The sequence below is a fragment of the Rhinolophus sinicus genome, linkage group LG02, assembly GCF_036562045.2.
Source record: "Rhinolophus sinicus isolate RSC01 linkage group LG02, ASM3656204v1, whole genome shotgun sequence".
Classification (NCBI taxonomy): Eukaryota; Metazoa; Chordata; class Mammalia; order Chiroptera; family Rhinolophidae; genus Rhinolophus; species Rhinolophus sinicus.
The window spans coordinates 32405209-32424680 of NC_133752.1; the positions used below are offsets into that span (position 1 = coordinate 32405209).

General features: G+C 36.4%; 1 protein-coding gene across 2 annotated transcripts in view; it reads right to left on the minus strand.

Annotated features, from left to right (window-relative positions):
- Positions 1–19212, minus strand: part of TET2 (tet methylcytosine dioxygenase 2) — a 106437-nt gene extending 87225 nt beyond the window's left edge. For both annotated transcript variants that reach the window (XR_012493154.1, XM_019738917.2), the window contains exon 1: positions 18740–19212. The gene's annotated coding sequence lies outside the window, so the exon portion shown is untranslated. The remainder of the gene's footprint in view (positions 1–18739) is intronic.
- Between the last annotated feature and the right edge of the window lie 260 nt (positions 19213–19472).

Below are 19472 nucleotides of genomic sequence, written 5' to 3' on the forward strand. Positions count from 1 at the left end.
CAGAGAAAAGGCATGATCTGACTTAATTTTTAAATGATGACTTGAATTTCTGGGTTTGGGTAAGAGACCATGAGGGGAGGGACAGCAAAGCCAGAAGCAGGGAGACCCAGTATTAGGGCATATTGCAATATTGAAGTGACACATGATGGTGGCTTCAAAGGGTATGGAAATGCTGGAATGGTGGGAAATGATCAGATTCAGGACATATTTCCAAGTTAGAGAACAAACTTTGTTGAAGGACTGGACGTTTCTTTTCTATGTCTATCTGATGTTTCTAGGCTCCCTTTCATTCCCTGAAGATAGAGAATTGAAGCTCTTAGAAAAGATTATGTCCTTGTGGATTCTGCATTTATTTTTAAAGATAGCTGAGCCGCGCAAAATGAAATTTAAGTTTCAACTCCTAGCCTTACTTTCTAATACCTGTTACTGAGCAGCAAAATAGGTAAACAATATGAAGATGCACAAAGTATCATCAAAGGTCCAGAAATTAGATAGTCATCTAATTTCTGCATAGGAAGAACTTGTACTGTTAGAACTAACAGGGACAACCATGTTTCTCTGAAAATAAGACCCAGCCGGACAATCAGCTCTACTGCGCCTTTTGGAGCAAAAATTAATATAAGACCCGGTCTTATTTTACTATAACATAAGACTCGGTCTTATATAAGACTGGGTCCTACATTAATTTTTGCTCCAAAAGATGCATTAGAGTTGATTGTCCGGCTGGGTCTTATTTTCAGAGAAACACAGTAATAGCACAGTCACTGACTATGCCCAGGGACTATACACTGATGCATGATGGGGGATAGTGAGGGCTTAGCAAACAGTATACACCAAGGTTTAAAGATTAGTCAGTAATGGACTTTAGCTATATATTATTTTTAAAAGGAGTATAAATAAAGTACCAGTGAAACTACACATATATTATCTATGTACATATATATTGTGCATGTGCACACATTTTTCAAGGTTGGTTTGTATTGTTTCTCAGAGACAGTTGAGATAAAATTTAACTCTTTCTTTGCTTCTCTAATTTTTCTACAAAATTCAATCTGTTCCATAGAATTTGAGCTGCCAAACAGGCTGCCATTAAAAAGAATCAATCGGGACATAAGACTTTTTGGAACTTTAAATTCAATTGTTAACATAAAAAAAAAAATCGAGAGAGTGGGGAAAATAAAATAGAGGGAAAACAGATGAGAGAGGGAATTTAAATAAACAAGAAAAATAAATTGAGGAGGTCTACTGTACAATTAACATGAATTCCACAAAGATAGAAAAGAAAAAATACAGGGGAAGAAATAATCAAAGGTATAATAGAAGAAAAGTTCCTAAAGTGGAACAAAGGCACTTGTTTCCAGATTATACCAGATAATTTAATGCTGGAAAGGATGCATTTTAAAAGAGCTATACCTAGACACATTTGGACTTAGATTTTCCTGAAGCTTTTAATTTTCTGATGGAATTTCAGAGCTGAAAAGATAAAGATCCTATAAGCATTTAAATAAAAAAACGTTATCTAAAAAATTGAACCAAATTTGTATCACATACCTCATAAGCAAAATGAGATGAAACACAGCAATGTACCAATGTCTCCTGAGTTCAGAGAGATAATTATTTTGAACCCAGGATCATATACACAATTATTTATCACTTAACTCTGAGGAATGATTTAAGGCATTTTGGACATGCAACCACTCAGTTTTCCTCCTACACACCATTTCGGGGTGGGGGGGGGACTTGGGGAGGTATGCTAGTAAAAAGAAAAAAAATATCAAATACCAAGGAAGACACGAGACTAAAGTAACAGTGAGCTGAACGAGGAGAATAATAAAAAGAAACTCTAATTCAGCCTAGAAGAATTAGAGAGCACAGAGAATAAGGACTTTAAGAAGAAAGCATATTTCAATCACCAAGTAGTGTAATTAAAAATTTGGAAAAATCATTGCAATATGATAAAAATGTTTCTTCTATCAAAAAGAACAAAGGAGATTAGAATTTTTAACAAAGATTAAAAGCTCACAGGAAAAGTTAAGTTCAAAATGAAAGAAATTAAAATATGGCACAATTTTCAGGAATTAAAGAAACTTAAGAAAATGGAATCCATTTTACTCTGAAGCTTCAAATATTATCCTTGGAACAAACAAAGTTTTAGTACCAGGGGATCATTTTTTTCCTTCTCTTACATGTTCAACCACACTACTAGGTATAGTAGTGCTCTATTTGTTATAATCACAACATTTTAAATGCTATTTTTTTATTGATTAGCATTGAGCAACAAACAAAGCACAGGAGAAATAACTATAGATGCAGAACAGAATATAAATATTATAAACTGAGCAGTATAAAATAATGGTATAGAATTCAGAAGCTGGCATAAAGCAGGGGAGGAAAAGTAGATAGAAATGAAGAATAACAACTTTCACATCTTATATGGTAGAAAGTCAGAAAGCTATAGTCTGACATTGGTAATTTTGAAATTTAAATGTATTAATGTAAGAGAAAAAGAAGACCTACTTCTGATTGTATTATTTAAAACTGTTTGGTTTTGTTACCACGTACTTGTCATTTTTGAAAAGTCACCTGTAGAAACTAACCAATCAATCACATGTCCTCTTTTTGTGTTCCTTCTTTCCCCAAAATGATAGTTCAGACTTAGGATGGTACTCAAGAATATTTCCAACCTATCCATGACAACCAGTGTCTCAGTAAGGATGTACGTATGTGTGTTGAGGGTCTGCTATGTACTTGGTTGCATGCTAATTACTGTAGGAGATTCCACAGATACACACGAGGTGATCCTGCTCTCAATGAAATTTCAATCTTGATGAAAGAAGACAGTTGCTGACACATAAATAGCTGATATATTTTAAACTGTTAACTAATTGGAAGACACTCCAAAACATCTGTAACATGGGCCCTAAATCCCATGACACCACCATGTAAGGAATTTTCATTCTCATGGGAAGCTCCTGGGATGACAACAAGACTATCATCTATCGTTAAGCAAGGTATGCCAAAGTATCTGTTCCTGTTCCTAAAAATGGGATATGAAACACAGTAAGAAAGTGTAATATCTATAATCCTTAGTTTTTAAATCATGCATGCTATCATGCTGTGTTTCTATGACAAGCTTGTATCCTTTCAGTATACCTACTAATAAAGACAGTAAAAGATGACTATGAACAGATAAAACAATGGACTCATAGTTTGTATCTTAATTAAAATGGTAAAAGGGATGGAAATAATCTTTCCTCTCTTCCCCCTAGGGGCATTCTTCAGAGACTATGCTGTTAGACTTGTGTAAGTCTGTGTCAGGCCCCAGTGTTGAGAAAGCTATGCCAACTCTAGTACTTAGGGCCATTCAGGCAACTGAGGTACCTATCACATCTTTGAGCAAATGGCTGGAAGCATACTGGGAAATTCCTCACAAGGCCAGTTTGTGAGTCCTACAATTTCTATCTCATTATTATTATTATTATTTTTAATCATAGTATTGATTCTTTCCTCTGAGTCTATATACTCCACAAAGGCAAGGATGGATCTTTTCTTTCCTAACAGATAGAAGCTCAACAGATGCTTGAGCAATGAAAAAGTATTTACTTAATCACTGCAATTTTGCCAAGTAATATGCTGGTTGTTTTATTGATGTTAATTCATCTGACCATCTCAGCAATATATGAGGTAAATTTTACTAGCTGTTCCAATTTTACAGATGTGGAAGCAGATTCAGAGAGGTTAAAGCTACCATATTGAGTAAGAATATACACGGCCTGTAATAAAGTCAGGATTCAAAACTAGATCTTCCTAACCCCACAGACCAGACTGTTTGATGGCATCAGCTGCTCAGGAGTTGATTTTGATCCTTTAGAAATAAGGAGGCAATGTAGATTCCTTTGGAGGAAAAAAATGGTGAAAAAAGCAGAAATAATTGGAAGAGGATGGGGAGAAAAGGTCATAGAGGTGAGAACACCAAGGAGACCAAGAAATTACAGTCACAATGGAGGGAAGTGAAAAAAGAACAGGGTGGGAAGGAGAACTGACTCTGGGTGGTAAAGACAAAATGTGATATGTAGATGATGTAATACAGAATTGTACACCTGAAACCTATGTAACTTTACTAACAATTGTCACCTCAATAAACTTTAATTTAAAAAAAAGTCTACTGAGGATGGAGTCCAGCATTTATTAAGTTATAAACAAATATTGCCATCATTAAATAAGTATTACTAAAAATAAAAAAATAAGGATAGGGTGAAGGAAGCAGAAATGGAAAGGCACAAGGCAAATGAACACAGTAAGATATTCTATAGTGTTTAGTGATCAATTTGCAAATAGGGGAGATGACTAAGATAATTCAAAATGTACAGGGAAGTTATTTAACCCTATGTCCTAGTTTCTTCCTCAATAAAATGGGAAGCAAAAAAGAGGTGATGTGAGAATTAAATAAGATAATCTATGGAAAGTGCCTAGCATGGTGCTTAATACCATGCAAGAATTTATTCAATATTGGTTGTAATTAGAATGATAAATATCCTATTATGCAATTCAAGGCAACTGTCTTTCCCCTCCTGTGCCTCAATTTTCGCATATGTAAAAGCAACACACTCTATAAAGCCAATAACAATCTGATTCTATGTTTGAAAATAAACTACATTTTTGCAAATCTGACTAATGATTTATTGAAATGTTGAGGTAAAGGTGGTGGGACTCCCGGTGGCAATATCTTATTAGGTAGGAAATCTCTAGTTTATATAGCTAATCTCAAACACAAACATACGTGCACACAGAATTAAACCCACAGTCCTAAAATTAATTAAAAAAAAACAAATCTTAAAAGTTCAAAGGAAGGTGGATAAAATTTTTTTGATAATTTGTTACAAATAGGCAAGAGTTTGAAACAGATCTTTAAAATGTCTTAATTTTTGATAGAGCATTTATTCATTGAAAACTCTTCATAGTTTCATTTTTTACAGGTTTTCTCCTTACTATTTTAGGCACTTTTCCATGTAAAACATAGTTCATTGTATTTAGTAGAATATCACCATTTTATTATTACATATTTTCCAAAATTATCAGTTACCTTTTCTCTCCCTTTATCACGATTCTACCAAATAAGAGGGGTTCTTCCCCCATATTGTTGCAGATATAGACTCTTAAACATATTACAATGTTAATATTACAAAGTAGCTCCACACAAACATATTCAATGATTGTGGAAAGCATTTCTATACGCAGTAGGAATGACGTACTTTCAAAAACAAAACAGAAATAATAATGGGTGAGAAACACTTTTAAAATAAGAGAAAATGGCAGCTCTGACTCCAACTGTCTGTTTCCATGCAGGTATGTGGTAACATTATTAGAGATGGTTACGTTGCCACAACTTCTAAAAGAGTCTGAGTCAGCTTGATTATGAAAGACAGTGGCATTCTAAGAGCTTCCTCACCTCCAGTCCTTGGATAGTAAAGCACTCACTCACTTGTCCCCAGGTAAAAGCTACTACTACTATGTTAAGTTCAAAGTAGAAAGCTCCTTTCAGGTGGTAAGACTAGTTTAAAATAAACAATGTGGGATTTGGGGGAAACCCGCCTTTAAGCATCTGTCATGTCCTCCCCACCCCCACCAGTCAAATTTTACTACAATCAGTGCTTCCTTATTCTGTATCAGTATTTATGATCCAGGTCATCAAACAGTTTATGAAATACAGACCACTCCTTCTCCCCCCCATTGTTACATCACTGGTGTTCAGAATTCAGAACAGTGTGTGTAAACATTAAAACCAGGAGTGCTGGACCACAAGGGAAGGCATCGGGATGACCTGGAACTCCCAGGCAAGAGGGAACTCCCTGGGGCCAACTTAACATCATAAAGCCAACTGTTTGTTTTCATGTGTGAGCCCCTATTTGATCCCACAGCTCGCATCTAAAAGGACCATATAAAAGCAGTTTATACAAAAGACCCTAAGGATTTTGTGCAAGATCGTGATATTTGGGAAAACGCGTGGCATCAGAATCTTTTCATTTCATAGTCATAGACAGAGACTTTTACTATGGTTTGTTTAATTGACCATTTCTGCCAAGAGTACTTAACTCACGTATCAAAAGTCCAAAACACATGTGAGAATACATACATGTGGGTGCATGCACACTCGTTCACACACACCCACACTCAGTCATAACTGAAAAGGGATAAACAACTTTGTAATTGAAAAGGGATAAACAATACCATGTTGCTTCTTGGTATGCATATTTTACATTCAATCTACCATTTTGGTATTTTATAATACAGAGAGAATACAGAAAACTAAGTTTTGTTCTTATGAAGATAGCTCATCCATTGAATAAATCAATTTTTATTGCATGCCTGCCACTTCAAGGGAAACTATCGTCAAATGAAAGATATATTTAAATCCCTTTCTTTAGAAGAAATGCATTAACTTATAGCCTTTATCAAATTCTAAATCATTTCAGCTTATAATCATATATAATTACTGTCCAACAAAGGTATAAGAAGAGGAGAAAATATTAATGTTCCAATTATACGATAAGATGATTCTCGTGAAAGCCTAAGAGTGTTCAGACATGGCACTGCTCTTAGTAGGGAAGTATACTCATAAGTAATTCATGCAAACTTTGACTATTTGGGCCTCGGTGATTAAGATAAATACATAATCGTCAGGCCAAAACAATGAAAAGCAAGCAAACAAGGAAATGAAAATAATCTTTTTAAGCCTATAACCTATTTGTACCATATCTTAATTCAATGTATTAGAAATGTGCAGTTTCTTATAACTGATAAACATTAAATAAGTTATATCTTTTCAAATCCAGTGGGAAGTTTTACTCAGCAACAGAGATGAAAAATATCCATCCTTAGATTTCATTGTCTTGGTTAAATGAGTCACTCTTTTGGTAATTTCTTTCAATGGAGAACAGATTCAGCTATTAAACAGTAAAATTGATTTTTAAGTCTCAAATATAAATAATATATTTGGACAGATAATCTCTAAATTATTCCAGAGCCAAACTTCTCTTATACCAAGTGTTACTTAAAACAAAATAGATTTGTGGCTTGGTTTATATCTTGGGAAAGAACTTTTATTTTTAAAAGTTGAACAAATTTCTTTCCTCTATAGTATCACATTTCAAAGATTCTGATCTTTCCTCTTTTTAGAAAGGTAGTATAATTATGTTCTATGAAAGACGAGCTCAAATAAGCCAACTTTTTAATTCATTTTTTGATGATCTAATTTCAATTTTTTTTTTAGGCAAAAAGATTTCTATTTTTGGATAATCAATTAAGGTGTGCATCTAAAATGATCCTTACATGCAATACAAAAACAATTCAAAATTTACTCATATTTTAAATATTCCAACCAGTCATCTTACAATTTACAATGAAAAGCACCAGGAAACATAACAGATACACAGGATTCGACATTTAAACTCTTATTTTTTAAAAAACTCAAGACTTTCTTTTTATTGAGAAACATAAACGAAAAACTCTTAAAATCAACCTAGGAAAAAAGAACAATTCATCCCCTAAGTACAGAAAGCTGAAAAAAAAAATATTTTTAACCCCAAATCTTGATGTAGAATTAAAAATGGAGGAGGACTGAGAGAGGTGTGGTAACAGAATTGAAAGGGGCGGAGAAAGGGAGGGGAAGGGATAAGTATAGGATTGGAGGCGGAGAAAATCAACCATTTTCTTGAGTGTTTTGTGGTCAGAATGTCTAGTCAGCAAGTCAGATTATGACTTTTCTTGCATCCGAAGATGCTTACAAATATGAAAATGTACTTTTTTAAAAAGGCATTTGTGAGACTGCAGCCGGACGAGCACTTCAGTCCCTGTGGCACTGTAAATTGCAACCAGAACCAAGGTACAATCTGCCCACATTTACAAAATCACACACACACACACACACACACACACACACACACACACACACACACACAATTGGCATCACTGGTTATGTTTGCTGCAGGAGGAGAAAAAAAAATTAACCTGGTATTAAGGTACAGCCTTTGAGGCTTTGGTAGAAAAACTGCCTATTGGGCAGGTCAATCCTGACCCAGACACCTTGATCTTTGGTTCATGACCCTGTCAGAGCCAGACAAGGGCTCCCAGACTATGAATTAAACTGTTTGATACCTCCGCCTACAGACACACAAAGCCCTGTAGTCTCTCAGCTGTTACATAAGAGTCTCTGGAATCCTAGGATGGTGTTTGTAAGTAGCGCTGCCACGCTCACCACACCCACGTGTCAAATGTTGATGTGATGGCGTTTAATCAGAAAGCGAGAAAGCATCCACAAGCTCCAAAGAGAAACCTCCCATTTCTTTAGCTCTAAAAAAGGAGCATATGCATGTCAAGGAATTATCTCTAAGGGTGATTTATTTTTCTTTTCTTTCTTTTTTTCCCCCCTTTTTTCTTTTCTTCCCCTCTCCTATCTTCCCCCACCCACCCGCCAAAAAAAAATAGTGGGAAGAAGAACTGGATGAAATGACCAATCTCCATTGCATTTCTTTCCTTCTTTGAGTAGCTCCTGACCTGAGGATCAAAATTAACTGGCCTACTTAATTAAATTCAGGATAAGTGTTGTAATCTCAACAATGCATTCTGAATGCACTTTCTACCTCAGCTCATCCCAAGACTTCTTATTTTTATTTGCTCATTTACTTCAGTGTGAACTGAAATACTACGACAGGTGGGATTGCACACCGCTAGAGCTACACTAAGTAGGCAAATAGTTTGCAAAGTGACAATCTACAGCCAAATAAAATTACAGGATGCTTTCAGCAAAAAGGATCCAATGACTGTGAGTAAAAAGAAACACAATTTAGTATGCTACCTGTCTTATTTTAAATTTCACCCTTATCTACATTCATTTTGTAGTTTACAATGGGTTTGTGAACAAACCATTCCTGAAGGAGACTAAATTTTTACCAATAACAGAGAAAAATAGTAATGCCAACAACTAAGTTTCTTGTTTGCTTCCCCCTCCCACCCAAATGTGAAAAGTTCCTCATAAACTTCGGGGTTATTTAAAGCATGACAAATTATAACAATGCAAAAAAATTAAAGCAAAACTGTTAGGAGCAAATTAAGCTTGTTTTTAAAAATACTCTGACTTCAACAAAATCTCAAGCATGGCTTTTAAGTCATTTTACAGTGCCATGTCCTACATATTTCATACACTTGATAGAACTCTTTTTAAATTATATATTAAACATTTCTCCATAAAAATGTCCATAAAATTTCCTACTTGAAATAAGAATCACATTGAAGAGTAAACAGGTTAAATTTCAAAATACTGAAAATTTAGTTCCCAAAGTTAATAACCAAATGTCTTTTCCAATTATGATTTTCAGTAGAAACACATAATCAAATCATGGCCACTAAAAAGGTAAGTCATTAGCAAAATGTCTACTAGCTTTGTTTTCTGCTAGTAGAAAACAAGGTTTTTCTCCAAGCAACAATGTGGTCAACATTCCAAAATTAAATACAACTTCCTCTTAACGTCAATTATAAATATTATACCTTCATAGGAGAAAAAAGTAACCATTTAGGTGGCTGGATTAGAATACAGATTAAGTCTACAGTACAAAGTTTAAAATGTGCTTTCCTGCAAAAATGTACCTGCTTTTCTTTTTATGAAAATAATTTATGTGGTGAGTATTTTTGGTTTGAAAGATCTGTCCTTCCCTCATGTTTGAGAAGTATCCACTTATGTTTCCTTTCATCTGTTATGTTTGGTACATTAAAATATGAATGTAAGTAAATTAATGTTTTGTTTTGTTTTTTTAATTAAAGTTTATTGGGGTGACAAATGTTAGTAAAGTTACATAGGGTTCAGGTGTACAATTCTGTAATACATCATCTATAAATCACAAATGAATGTTTTAATAAGTGAATTCACTTAAGATACTCTCTCTAATTCTATGAACAATCAGATACTTTATTTGCAGAAATGATTTCTTGTTCTGTTCTGAAGTATGAAGTAAAACAAACAAAAAGCTAATAATCTTCCAAACTAATTACAGGGTGTCTAAAAGTAATCCTTTTAATGCAAAAATCATGAAAGGTTATGAAACAGCTGAGAGAATTTTATAGCCAATGGCAAATATAAAAATTCTATAACTTCAAAGTGACTTCAAACAAAGATGGAAAAAGTACTGAAGAACAAACAGATTAAAAAATAAATTAATAGGAACAAGACAGTATGTTAGGGATGGAATCTGGGTGTGATATCGTTGTATTATTTTCAGGTTCTGGTACTTTACTTAGAAGCAGCACAACTAATAATTAAGGTAATTTTAATGGGTGCCCTTATTTCTTAATGCAGACAGGGAAGAAAAATAGGAGGAATAACTCAGAGATAGACCATGTTATATGCTTTGGGTTTCACTATCATTATTTAAGCCCATTTTGCAAGACAAAAATATATATACCAATTTGAAGAGATTATAATAAAAACCCATCTTGAGAGTTGGGTGAATAGCTTCCATTAAAGTATAATCTGGACATAGAAACTAGATTTAATACTCTATCAAGAAAATAAGTGACTTAATAAGGCAGGTTTTAGCAATAGCTAATGAGACATGACAATAGCAATTAAAATTATCATTACTTTGCAGCATCCACAGAACCAGCTGTGACAAATCTCAAACTATGAAAAGTAGCAAATGAAGAACTATCAACACCACGTATGGCATACCTTAATGGGAGGTCTGTTTTGTCTATGCCTGACTATAGCCAAGTCTTGCCCTCTGATGAAAGACGTCCATCAGCAAAAATTCACAGCCCTATGTTTTTCTTTTGACTACAGTATATCTTCTGTATTATTTATAAAAAGCAAAGTTAAAAATATAAACAACAAATCAAAATATCCCATTTTCTATATTTCTAATTTGTTTGAAAAGGATTACAGTGTTTGGAAGTGCATTAAAAAAGCAAAGATGGCGTACTACACTTAAACCCAGTAGACATTTTGAGTATTATGGAGATACACATACTAGTATAAAAATCCATTATCAGCTGAGGAGGGTTACAAAGTGCTCAGAGAAACAAAAATGGGTAAATACAAGTAAATTACTAATTTCTCCCATAAGGAGAACCAGACCTATTTTCTATCTTATTACTTCCATAACAGTCATTGTCACCTTCTTGATGGGTTAAAGATTCTAACAGAGTCTAACTTGGGCCTGTCACAAAATAAACAACAAACCTGCAAGTCAGTGCTATCATCATACTCTTAAAAAGTATTCTGGTTCATTTCTACAGCTCTTCCTTGAAAAAGTAATAATCACAGCAATTACATAAAGCCAAGACATTTCCTTATTGAGTGCAAGAACGCGAATACGTTATTAAAGCTGAATGCTTCCAGATCATTGAATCTCCCCCACCCCAGTTATCAGTCATGGCCCCAAGCTATGGGATCCAACTGGCAGCAATCCAACATTCTCATCAGAAGAAGGAGGAAGATAAGCATTGCTCAACAAGAAGAATGTCTGGTATCTACAATTACATAGTTAGAAATTCAAATAAACCAACTCCAAGTAATTCACCCTGTGTGTCCAAAACTAGTCCTAATTTCATTGGTACTAGTCCTAAAAATCTGGTCTCATTTTACCATTAATAAATCTGTAAAAATTCTATTGGTGTTTGTAAAGACTGTGGCCATGCACAGCAAAACATGGAGAGCCATCAACATTCTGACCCTTACTTTTCCTCACTTTGACTTGGCATCACAAAAACTGCTGCAATTTCTTTCTCAACCTTATTTTACATCTATGATGTACTACAATATCAGTACACAGATTCTTGGCTTAATCCAATGAGATGCTTTGTCATTTTAATTTTAAAAACTGATAGATGATATATAAAGTAGAAATATAAAGTTAAAAATTAAAATTTGGAAGACAGCCTACTCTATATATCCTCCAGTGCCATTTTGTTTTCACGTAGACAAGAAATTTTAATGCAAACAAAAAAAATCATCTAGGATTTGGCCTTATTAAACTATATATTTCTAGATTAAACTACACATTTCACAGCAGTTTAACCAAGAATGGCAATTTTTATAGACATTCCTTTTAACACTTGGGTTACATCTCCTGAACTAAATCGGAAAATGGCTACGTAATTGAATACATTAGAGAAAGTTTCTTGCAATTATACATTAAGACCTGTTCACCAAGTCATCTAACCCATCACCTGTTAAGTGAAACATCTCATAGAACTCCTAAAGGCTCTTATCCACCACTAAACACAATGCTGTACTTTTGTGTAATTAAGTATCCTTCTCATCTATGAGAGAAAGGCAACTACGTAAAACTCACTGGTGCCATTTTTCTAGGGAGATATGCTTAGCCTCCTATAATTCAATTCAAACATTACCTACATTTCTTTGTATGAGACGTGAGATCATTTTCTGAAAGCCAAGTATCTTGTCAGTGGTATGTACTTTTTACAACTTTATTGAAATATGATTCACAAGCAATAATATTCACTGTTTTAAAGTGTATAATTCTGTGTTATTTTAGAGTTGTGTAACCATTACTATCTAATTATAGAACATTTTCATCACCCCTAAAAGAAACTCCATATCAGTTAGCAGTCAGTCCTCCTTTCCCTTACCCCAAACCCCTAGTAATAACTACTCTGCCTTTGATCTCTTTAAATTTGCCTATTTTGGACATTTCATCTAAGTGGAATCATATCATATATGGCCTTTTCTTACTTAACCTCTAACAAGGTTCATCTAGGTTGTAGCATATATCAGTACTTCATTCCGTTTTACTGCTGAATAATATTCCATTGTATGAATATACCACAGTTTATCCATTTATGAGTTGATGGACATTTAGGTCATTCCAATTTTTGACAATTATTAATAATGCTATTATGAATATTTGAATACAGGTCTTGCACAGACAACTGTATGCATTTGAAGTCTCTTTTTATGATTTTCCCTATGTAGCCTATGGTACTGCTATACATTTGTTATTAATTGTAGTAAGGCAGGATAGCACAGTGGCTAAAAGATTGCGCTATAGACACAGGCCGCCTAAATTCAAATCTTAGTGAAGCCACTCTCTGACAGTACGAACTCGGGTAAGTTATTTAACCTCACCATGCTTCAGTTTCCTCACCTGAGATGGGGATAATAACTCTATCTCTAGAGTTATGATGAGAATTAAGTGACATAACTTACCTAATCATAAAACATTAAGACAACTTAAAGTATTTTGAACACAAAGGTCATTTTATGCAAAAAAGAAAAAAACATTTAAGTAAACAAAAATATATTCTGATGAACATTTTAATAAGGCATGGTAGCACAATCACACGATTAAGTAGAACTGTGTTAAACTTTTCTGTTTTCAGGAAAAAAGGTTTAAAAATATCTGATCATGTGATAATGTGATACAATGGTATAGGACTAATATATACATCCACCCATTTGCAAGTTAAACTGGGGAAATCTGAATAAGATAGGCAGACTGTGTCAATCTCAGTATCCTGGTTGTGATATTACGTTACAGTTTTGCACAATGTTACCACTGGGGGAAATTAGGCAGAATGTACATGGCCACTTTGTATTATTTCATATAACTGCATATAAATCTGCAAATACATCAATAACATTTTTAATTAAAAATATGTGATCCCAGTATTAATTTACTAGAAGTCATTAAACTGTATGCTCACAATTGATTACTTTTGTGAGACAAATGCCGTAGCCTTTAGAAGTTACATGTAAGGAAAAAGCACCATCATTACTACTATCATCACCATCACCGAAAACTTTTACATTATTTTTTGTCTTATAAGGGAGGATGGATTACACATTTTCTCATTAAATGGCATTAGTTTTTGCTAGTTCTATGTCATTCATTAAATCTTTTCTCCAGCTTTTATTGAGATGTAATGGACATATAATGTCATGGAAGTTTAAGGTGCACGATATAATGATTTGATATGTGTAATATTGGGAAATAATTACTATGATAAAGTTAATGAATACATCCATTATCTCACATAGTTACAATCTGTGTAAGTAGTGAGAACTTTCAATATCTACTCTCTTAGCAAGTTTCAAATATACAATACAGTATCGTTAACTATAGTCACCGTGCTACACATTACATACCAGAACTCATTCATCTTACAACTGGAAGTTTGTAGCCTTTGATCTCCTTTACTTTACCCCCCCATTCTCCTCCCACTCATTAAAGCTTGACTAAGTAGGACACCACTAGGTTCTACTAGGGAATAAAAATACACAGAAATCAATTTAATACTCTATCAATAGATATAAGTCTAATTTAAAGGAAACACAGTATTTTCAGTGAAACACACCAGTTCATTTTACGTCCTAAAGTGTCCTTCCAGAACACTTCATCCCAATTTATGCATCTCTTAATTTAATTATCAGATTACTTGGAGCTTGATTTCAAGTCAATTTGAGTAACAACCCTTAGTAAGTATAAAATATTGAGTTCTAAACTTTTAAGACAGCAGATAGGTTGACATTATCACTGAATTTATTTTTATACAAAACATTGAAAACCCACCTAGTATGTATTTCCACCTCTTGAAGCCTGGCACACGTAACGGCATTTCATGAGAAGCGGAGAAAGCATAAATCAAAGCTGATAGGCTTTACTATTTAAGAATGGACAACCAAAACCCATTTTACTGAGAAAAGATTATATATCTATTATATTATGTCAGTGATTTTCTGCAATGTACAATGCAGATTCAGAATAATGCTGGAAAGAAGTAGACAGATGCAATTCTTTTTGGCTTACAGTCACAATGATTCAAGCACTCAATTTTACCCTATCCCTTCTAGAACTCTTCTCTCCTAGTATACACCAAACCAACAGATGTACTAGATAACCTCCTTAAATAATGTCACAGTATAATAATGTCACAGAAATAATTCACTGAGCTTCGGCAGTGAGTCAAAATAGAAATTGGAGATCTAGACCAAGCAAATACTGTATATTTGGCAAAATCACTTGTGGTTGTGTTCTTCAGCACAGGTTCCAAGATAACCACCAGCTCTACTTGGCAACCTGAGTCTCCCACAGTTAAGGCTCCAATTGTAAAGCTGGCTTCTGAGTTTCCTGCTACTGGCTTTGGTGCTGTTACTACTTTTAAGAATGGTGGCATCACAGTTAAGGGAAAAAATGTTATTTTGATGAACCAACACTGAGAGTTGGTCCAAAGTTTTAACCTGTCCTCATAAGACACAATTTTAGTACAACAGTCTATATATTGTTTATAAAACAAAGAAGACTCCCTCTAATCATATGAGATGGCTAGGCAAGACTATGACATTCTATTAAGCAATAACAACAACAACTAAACTTGTAGTAGAAACAAGTAAAGCATAAGAAAGCAGATCTAATATTTCTCAGTATCAGACATTCTAAAATGTCAAACATCCATAGCTTTTGAAAACATTTATTTCAAGGTAATTTCATAAGAACTTCTAAGAATTTATCAATTTGGATTCGGGGCAAGATGGAAAATAAAATTTTTGCCTAGGTGTGTCTGTGAATCATAAGAGGGCTTTTGAATGAGGTCAGCAAGTAAGGAAATACGTTTCAATAGTGACATTTGGCTTACAACATTGTGTATGGGTGGGGCCTTGGAGGCATTGATAGAGAAATTCTAACTTCAGCAAGTGAAACCAAAACATGAACTGCAGTTTTTATTACCTAATGTAAGTCCAGTACCCAAATAGGACTTTGGAGGTCTGTCACAACAGCTCCTCGGCAGGTATGTTTCACTAGTTCTGGAAGTGATATTGACCTGCCAATGTCTAGATCCATGGGCCATTGCATCAAAATCATATCAATCCCCCTGGCTCCTAGCATGGACCAGTACAATGCCAGATCTAACTAAAGCATTAAGGGGTGGGGGGGAGAGAGAGAGAGAGAGAGAGAGAGAGAGAGAGAGAGAGAGAGAGAGAGATTGGTTGTGTGAACTTAAAAAAAAAGGTGGGGGGGACTTTCCTCATTTCAAGTTATTTCTCATTAACCATTAGTTCAATAATAAGTGAAACAACATTGTAGTTCAAGAAAAACTACTGTCTATCTTGTGGTTGTCCACTGTCACTCCCCTAAAATTCAGTTAACCAAGACAATTCTATCTATGAAATTTTTGGAGCATCCAGGTGGTAACTGACTCACAAATATTGTAAGTGAAGAACTGAGTTTGTCTTTTATTATAAACTCTTTGTTCCATACTGATTCAAATACTTTTTCTTTGCTAATAAATGGAAAAGTGGTACTTTTAGTCAGATTGGTGAATAATTTGCACATCTCCTCCTTATAATCATTGAGCCCTCATACAACATTAATTAGCAGCTATTTTCACCATGCAAATAGGATTCATAAAGTAACAAAAGAGTCTAAACTTGATGATAGTCAAGAATAAGGCTTCATGGTCACAACCAAAATTATTAACCAATGTACATATTTTTAATTATCAATGTAAGTGGAAAATATTATATCTATTATTAGTTGAATAACTTGAAGACAGCATATGCCACAATATTTGAAAAAGTCCCTCAAGAAGTAGGTAAATACTAGGCTGTTCACAACAGGACTTGTTTATTTTTAATTCTGAATGGCTAAAATAATTAACCATAGTTTTCTCAGTGAATACCAAGCATTTATGCTAAATTCCTAAGTGTTTTTTCCTTTAATATTTTATGACAAATAACTAACCAGATGAGCTGTTTCTATTCCACAGAGATGAGTAATACTTCTCCCTTGTAATCATGTGAAATAACCTCCAGTATCAATGGTTAAAGTAAACTGCTTCTCCAGAGATCAAAATAGAAAGTTACAAAGTGAACTATTGAGGACAAATGGTTACAGAAATCTGATTTATGGGGTACTGTTCATTATTGTGTTTTTCCTTCTGTCCATCTTTTAATCATATACATGACTTATAACTTAAGCTTGACTTTTCAGTCCTTCACTAACTCTTCTTTACTTAGTAACATTAAAAAGAGCAATATTTATTGCGTTGAAATTTATATTCTACTTCAAATCTATTGTGAAACACACCTGCAAACATGTAAAAGACTATAACTTCCCTCCAGTATTTCAACTTTCCATTAAAATGCAAATATGATTTCATTAGCCAGGCAACAATACCCACAGCCTTAAACCAAACAAAACCAGTATCTTTTCTCTCTACATCCCAATTTCTCCTAAGATACAAGGTTCCTCTTATATGGGATCATTTCTTGATGAATATTTTTGGATTTGGACTTGCCATGATTATCTCTGATTAGAGAGGGAAAATTAAAATACGTGATTTGTGATTTGAAATGCATAGATGTATCCTACTTCCTAGACAGGCAAATATAAAATTTTATAAAAATAGTTAACTAAATTTTAAGCAAACAACTGGAAAATAGCCCTTCTTTCAGTTCCTAAGCACTAGATGAAGAAGGAGGGAAATCACTCAACGCAACTAAAAGTGTGTCATGAAAGCAATAGCCACTGTATTTCATATTCTACCTTCCCAGGAGTCTATCCAGGCCACACTTCATTTTGCCATAGGTAGAAAACTCTCCATAGAAACTCTGTTAGCTTAATAACACTAGACAAGCAGCCCCAGTGAAAAGATTCATCAAATTTGAGGGTGGGGGGGAGAAAGGAGACACAGAGAAAGGCAGAGATAAAAGACCCAAGCAGCCAAGAGAGAAAGAGAAATTTGGACGGGACTGTTAGAAATTTGCTCTCTACTTCTCTGCTGGGATTGGGTTTCATTTCTTTCGGCGCCCCTGACCTTGCAGTCTTCCAAGTCTCCACGCTCCCCCTCCTGACCACCCCCTCCCCAGGCCTGCGCCTGCCTTTGTGTCTGCCTGTCACTTACGGGGAACCCAAAGGAGCGGATTCGGGAGAAGCACAAAGCCAGGACACAGATTTGCCCACAAATTCACTTATACAACATTCCCCAGGCTGCAAGGCATGGCCCATCGCAGAGCTGATGTATCTTCAGAAAGTGGGTTCTGGTCTTGTTTGGGTGACCAGAGAAACTATTCTTTTCTCTCCCACTCGGCACCACTAACAAAACGCGCGGACTTAAGGGAAAAACAAAACCTCACTTAGTGTACTCCTGTTCCACTCCGCGTGACATTCGCTCAGTACGCCCCCCAAAAAGGGGACACGGGGGTAGAAGGGGCGGACGCAAACCCAGACCCAGACCCAGACCGACAGCACATAAAAGGGTCAAAAAACCTCCCGTCACTGTTCTTTCCAGGGTGGGTTAGGATAGACCAGAGACTCGTTTGACTTCCACGAAGGAAGGGGAGTGGGAGGATTAGAGGGAAATGTAGTGCCCCCCCAAAGCTTAACTATTTTAGAAAGGGAAGCAAAGAAAAATCACTTTCCTGAGGATAAAAGGCCGAGAAACCGGCTGGTCGGAGTCACAAAGGTAAGTTTTCCGGGTCAGGAGGACACGAGCAATAGCAGGAGAAAGAAAAGAACACAGAACTATAGGTTTAAGGAGGGCGGGGGGGAGAATTAAAACTATATTTGTCAGCCATGTTGAAGAGGCTCCAGTAATTTGTGAAGCTTCCCTCTTCCCTCTTGGTATTCGTGGGTGACACTGCAGGGTTTGCTCCCCTGTCCCTGGAAGCCCGAGAGAAAGCGAAGGGGAGAGGAAAGGGAGTTTCACGGCAAAAGAGAAGCGCTCTGACCTCGTTCTCGTCCCGCAGCCTTGCAGCAATCCAGCAGTTGCAGTCAGGTCTCCTTTCTAACAAATCCTAAAGGGCAGCCATCTTGCTTTCTTCTGCTTCTCTACGAAAGCAGCCTAGCCTCCGCATCAATATTCATAAGGCAGTTTGACGTCTGTTCTCATCACTCGGCGGGCCGGCGTCTCGGGGCGGCCGCGCCGAGGGGGCGGACGTGACTCGCATGCGAGCCGGGCCTGGGCGCGCAGCGCTCGTGGGGAGGCGGCGGCTGCCCGAGCTCTCCTCCTCTGCCGCCTCTCCTTCTTCTCCACCCCGCTGTCCTCCTCCTCCGCCCGGCCTCCGCCACCGCCCTGGGTCCCTCAGCCCCCGCTCCCAGGGAGTCAGCCCCCCTCTGGGGCGTCCCGCACCAAGGCCGAGGCACCCGGGGGCCGGACACTGGGGTGCGCGGTCCAGGCCGGGCTTCCCTGGCGCCGTGGAGCGAGCGAAGCGGGGGGAGCGACGCGCCTGGCTGAGCGCGGGGCAGGGGCGGGCGCGGGGGAAGGTCCAGCCCCAGACGCCCAGCCCGACCCGGACCACCCCAGGACTTTCGGACAGGTCTCCACCCCGGGTTAAGGCGCGCAGGCGAGGTGGCCTGGGTGCCTGGCACAAGGATGCGAGACCCCAGGTTAACCTTTTAAACTTTTTGTTGGTACAGCACTCCACCACCCGCTTCTAGGTAACTGCGCACCCCTCGCCCCCG